General features: G+C 45.9%; 1 protein-coding gene across 2 annotated transcripts in view; it reads right to left on the reverse strand.

The window, feature by feature from the left end:
* Positions 1-5,742, reverse strand: part of PAFAH1B1 (platelet activating factor acetylhydrolase 1b regulatory subunit 1) — a 29,443-nt gene extending 23,701 nt beyond the window's left edge. Inside the window, exon 1 of one of the 2 annotated variants that reach the window (XM_062012119.1) lies at positions 5,539-5,742. The gene's annotated coding sequence lies outside the window, so the exon portion shown is untranslated. Of the gene's footprint in view, positions 1-5,294; positions 5,452-5,538 lie in introns of those variants that run through there. The other variant, XM_062012121.1, reaches the window with a different exon arrangement.
* Positions 5,743-6,000: the final 258 nt, after the last annotated feature.

The following is a 6,000-nucleotide window of genomic DNA, read 5'->3' on the forward strand; positions in this document are numbered from 1 at the left end:
ACCAAAAAGAACTTAAGATTTGTGGAGCACAATAGGAAAAATTAACATGAATACAAGAGAGAAGGTATAAATAATCCCAACAATAAAGGTCACTGTACTATCTCAGATGTAAACTAGTAGGACATCATGTCATAAAACCTGTTACTTTTAGCCTTACCTCAAAGGAGGTGGTATGCCAGTTGACTCACCAACAAGCACTGGAGAGCAAGAGGAGCTTCAGAAACACCAAGCTAAGATCTCACTTGACAGGGACCTATTTAACAATGGATCTAAGAAAATTACAGGACAGACATTTGCTGCAGCACCACCTACAAGCCTCAACCACAATGGATTGTCCCGTAACTGGAAATACTTTTCCAGAGCTGCAGCAACTAGATACTGATTAAAAATACCAGGTAAGCCTTCCACAGTCAATGGAATCAGAATCACAAAGATGTATTTATGACATTGATTTAATCACAATCCTCATCCAGAAGTCTACAAGCAGACAGGGCTTTCTCAGACGCAGTACCAGTAAGGAGGAATGGGCTGGAGTATTTCTAAAAGTATCAACTAACAAGTACTTTGAATTCATAAACGTTAGGAGTTTTTATGGAGTTATGCATGCATGAGTGCTACTGATACTGCTTAGTATGACAATATTGTGCACACATGATTTGCTTTGAAGAGGACTGTATGTTTATAGTACTGATGATATGGATCACAGCATACACGTATTTTGTAAGTAACATTTTTCTTTGTAATTTCCGTAACAGTATGTGCCAGCACAAAGTGGTATGATAGGTGATGTCCATGATAATGAACTAAAAGAAAGATAGCCTAAGTCACACTTACCTAACCCCCTAATGAGAAGGCATGATATTAAACACAGCAAAAAAGAAAGAATGATATTTTAAACAGGCTAAATGAGACAAGCAAGGCCTCATTCAAGCCCTGTCTCAGTGAGTACTAAGAAGAAAAGGTCTTTCTTTAAACAATGAATGTACAATGTAAGTTAGATATATACATTTGTTGAAGCTAATCTGCAGTACTTAGCAAGTTCACTAGGTTAAAACTAGACCAAAATTATTCATCAGATAAAAATCGAGGTTCTTTGAAATGTTTCTAATATGTAATACCCATCAGCAGGTCTCAAGACATGGTAGGAATGAGGAAAAGTATTGTTGTATGACTGTAATACAAGAAAAACAGACATTTAACTCAACCTAGGCAAAGGACACCACAACAAAGTTGACAACACAGCTACAGCTCAAATCATCCCACTGCATTTTCAGTAATGGCACAAGCCTCCCCTGCAGATGACCATGTGCGTGCTCCTAACTTGGGCAGCATCTTTAGTAAGAATGCTGAAGAAATTACTTTGTGCATTTGAAAACTAGTTTTAAACAGGTCAGGATTATGTCTTAGTGTAAATGCCCATTTTTAAAAACTTAAATGGAGGTGTAACCTACTGTGCTAGCCAGATCAAAAGGCAAAGCATCATCACCCATTAATAAACACCTGCGCTCACAACACCCAAAAACCACATTAGGAGCCCCACTTCACTTGTGCCAGGTAATAACGTAGCTCCAAAGAAAGTCATTCAACCCAGGGAACGCTTAAACAACTGAATACATATTTAGTAGATGGGTTGTTCTGCCAATGATATTTAAGCTCTTATGAAAAGGAGAAAGAGGAGAACAGCTGTAACTTCATTAATAAACCTGCATGTATAGACAATACATAACTTACAATTTATCTATAATAAACCTCACAGAGGAAACACAAAACCATTTTGAATAATACATGTGGCTCTGATACTTAGAAAACATCTACAATAGCTATCACAAATTACATGTTATAGGCTGGAAACTCTTCCACATCCTATATGAAACCTGAAAAGATCATTTATTAATACTAATTATTGATTTTATTGACCTATTGATTTCCTAAATTTAGGCCTAAGTAGTTCTTATTTTCAGGCTGACAAGTATTTCAGTGCCCACTTCACACGACATTTCGGCAGCCCTCCCACAGTCTTGGCCTTTAGTTTAGAAAATGGGCCTGAATTTGACAAAAGTAGGGTAAAGCTGACTGAAACAAAACTATTCAAAAGCATCTCCCCTTCACACTACAGTAATTCCAACCACTCTAGTTCATGAATATCAGAAGCAGCTACAGAGGGTTGTCAATACTCCATAACAAACATGCACAGTATATTTCTGAGCTATGGAGAGGCAGCGGTTTTCCAGATATTGTTTGCCTGGAATATTTTGCAAGAAAGTATGAACACATTCTAATTAGCACCAATGGGAGTTGGTTATAGAGTTCTTGAAGAAAGACAAAGCTGGAGTGTTGGGCAAGACAGTCAACAGATGCTGTCCCATTGACAGTGAATTTGATAAGACAAAAAAGTTGAGAGCAGATAAAGAATACCAACCAAGCACTTGAGGCTGGGTGAAGCATAGAAACAGGCAGAAGAGTCAGCACTATGTGCAATACAGACCTTACAGTCATAAAGGCAAGTATTAATGCCTTTTTCTTTTGTCAAACAGAAATTAGAGTTACCCCTGTACAGAAAGTAACTGCCATCATCTCCAGGAAAAAAAAAAATAACCAAAGTTGTAAGGAAGTAAGTGTTTTATTGAATTCTTCACTGCTCTCAGCCCAGACACATTTTTTTGGCACAAGCATTTAGTGAACAGTGAATCCTGTAACATCTACTCTAAATAAATTAATTACATCTTATAAAAAAAGCCTCCACCCTTTAATTTTTGTTGAATTAAACCAAAAAAGTCTCATCTCCAGCTGCTGCCATCAAAAACTAGACTCCAGCACTGAGGCAGACCCAAGAAAAATAAAAACTTCAACCTGCTTCGGAATCATCCATGTTCAGTGTTGTACTTGCTCCGATTGACACTGAATTCAGGTGGGAACACCATGAGCCACATCCGGAATGGGAGAGCACTTCTACAAGCAGCCCTTCCTGGGTACTTCATCTGATCCCTACTGTATTCTCCAAATCCTTTGTTCTAATGCCTTTCCTACACAACTTTAAGTCTAAGCATCAGTACTACCCCCATGATGCAGCACTACCCAAGTGGTACAGTAATGCCCTTACAAAGCCATATTGTTCAAAAGAGCTTCCAAAATCTTGAGATGTTATTTCACATGAACTCAGCACAGGAAAAAAGGTAATACAATAAAGTCCATGTACTAATGCGAGTTATTCTACCAGGGTCATCAGAAAAAGCAGCAATCGTCTTTTCTTGTGTGCCCAGCCATAACCCTGTCTGACCACGAAGTTACATGAACAAATAAGAGCACTAAGCAACAATACAGGGGGTTCTCTATATTTCAGAGAGTCTGGTGTGAATAATACCTGCACAAAAATTATAATTCTTATCTAAAGTGTAAATAAAATAAATTCAACAAGTGAATATCTAAGTCCATAAATCGAAATGGTTCTCAGGCACAAAAAAAAAAAATCTGGCTTTGCAACAGTGACTGGTCACTTCTCACTGTCAGACAAATCAAGATCCACCCTGCAGAAAAATAAGCTTCAAAACAGAATGCGAGATCTGTTTCATTTCAGAAGGTCCCTGTACCATTAGATTATTCCTTAAAGAAGAGACTTCATTGTTACGGCAATTAGTATTCCTCCACCCCAGCAAAGGGAGAAAAAAAAGCAAGCTATGAAAGGGTAATCTAGCCATTTCGCAGCTTTGCCTCCTTACTCCACCCAGTCTCTTCTCTGCTCAATGGCTGCACATAGCATTCATAAACATGGCAATATCAAAAGAAACACACAAAAATGAGATCCCTAACAACAAGCTAGAAATTTGCAACAAATCTTTCTGTTTAAAAATAGTTTCTTTGTTTAGCTCCCTAATGTAATTTTCCTATTTAACAAAACGATTCTAAGGGCAAGTAACATTTTGACAGCAGACCCTCCCTGTTCCGAAAGCCAGCCGAATGCTGCACAATCATCTACAAAATGATCACCACCGAATGTAGGTTCTTTAACCCCCATCTCATAATACTATAAACAATACTGTCATAGGAAGGCACACTTAAAAATCTCCACACAAATACATAATTTAGACAGGTCAACGTGTCCAAATATTTATTTACCATAAAATAGTGTTTATTAAAGATTTTTAATATAGGTTAGATTAACCTTCCACCATCTCCTGGTTAGGTAATTCATTACGAATTGACTTGACCTGCAACAACCAAGCCCTCTGCTGCAGCACCATCAGCAAGGAAATTTTACCAGTGACACTATGGCAAAGAAAGGGAAGGTGTCACATTATTATTGGTAATAAAGGTCAAGTTTAATTGCATCCACCTTAAACAACAACAAAAAAATCTCATACCCACAAAACCGAGTAAACCCTAAACTTTTTAAGGGAGGCACCACTCCCACCCCCCAACTTCCACCAAAAACCCTGCCTCCGTATAACCTCCTGCCGACACAAAAACTCAAGAGCAGCAACAAACAGATTGTTTTAGCAATCTCGTCTGCTATTAAAAGGTTTTGGAGGAAAGTCTGTAGGCAACCAGGCAGTGATATGACCCCAAGAAGGAGAGATTACACCTCCCTCTCCCGTTTTTACTGCAGCTGGTTCTGAAGGTCTGAGCCACCTCCTACCAATGCTCTCCCTGTTAGATCACTGCAGGAAAACAGAGTGGATGTGAAACAGTTTCTTAAAATCACAGCTGCTCCTTTCCCTTGCATTATCAGTTCTGGTTTTGTTTTCTGTGCTGCGGCCGACTCCGGAGATCTGGGCCACCTCCTGACAAACGTTTGCCTTGCCCTCGGAGAGGACGGGGAGCGAGAGAGCAGGAGACCCTCCCGGAGGAATTCGGGGAAGGGATGCTCGGTCTTTCCTCTGGCACACACACCCCGGCCTTCTCGCCTCAGACCATTTTTAAAATTATTATCCCCGCCTGGCCCATCGCCGCCTCCCGGTATCTTGCTAAGTCACCAGGAGACATGAAGCGGCCTGGAGGCGGGGAGGACACGAAGGCCGGGAGAGCCGGAGCTCACGGCAGGAGCTCCTGTCCTCTCCCCTCAACCCACGCCGCTCCCTTGTGTGGCCCACTCCTCCCCCGCGCCCTCTTTTCCTGCTAAGTCACCGGCTGCGAAGACGGCGCCGAAGCCCGGGAAGGGTCAGTGAAGAGGTGAGGGAACGGCGCCCGGCGGCCCCCACCCCACTCCGCCGGGACGCGAGGACCATCCCCCGCGTCGCCTCCGTCCCTCCCGCCCCGTCGCTCTGCCTCCCCCGCCTCCTCCCCGGCTCCCTCCTCACCAACGGGCGCGGCCGCCATTTTGAGAGCGAGCTGGAGAGAAGGAGGGAGGGGGCAGGAGCGGGAGCGGAGGGCGGGGAGCAGGAGAGGAGGGGGGTAGGAGAGGGGAGCCTCGCCGGCCGCACGGCCCGCCAGGCCCCGCCACCGGCCGGATAGCCTCCCGCGAGGGGCGACGGTGGCCGGGGGCAGGGAGGCAGAGCAGAGAAGGAGCAGGGAGGGGAGGCGGAGGCGCGGCCCCGGCCTTACCCGAGCCGCCGCGACCGCCGCCGCTTCGCTCTGCTCCGTGAGGCCGGCGCCGCCCGCCTCTCCCATTCACCGCTGCGGCGAGACGGGGCGCGGAAGGTGGGGGGGTCCGGGGGGTCCCGGAGGCTCTCGGCGCTCGCTCCGCTCCGCTCCGCGGTCTGTCAGTAGCGCCCCGGCCGCCGGGAGGGAGGGAGGGAGCGGCGCGGCCCGCCGCGGCACTGCGCATGTGCGCGGCGGGGGCGGGGACAGCCGCCGCCCGCCATCTTGGGAGGCTGAGGCGAAGGGCGCGTGTCCCGGCGTGCCTCGCGCCAGCAGCCTCCCGGCCTGCCCCGCGCGCGCCCCGCCGCGGCCTGAGGGGACGGGCGCGCGCCGGGTTCGGGCCTGACGGGCCCCGGCCACCGCAGCACCGGCCACCGCAGCTCCACCTCACGGTCCCTTCCCAGGCGTCTGCGCTCCTCACGCTGT

This window comes from Colius striatus, chromosome 20 (genome assembly GCF_028858725.1).
Source record: "Colius striatus isolate bColStr4 chromosome 20, bColStr4.1.hap1, whole genome shotgun sequence".
Lineage (NCBI taxonomy): Eukaryota > Metazoa > Chordata > Aves > Coliiformes > Coliidae > Colius > Colius striatus.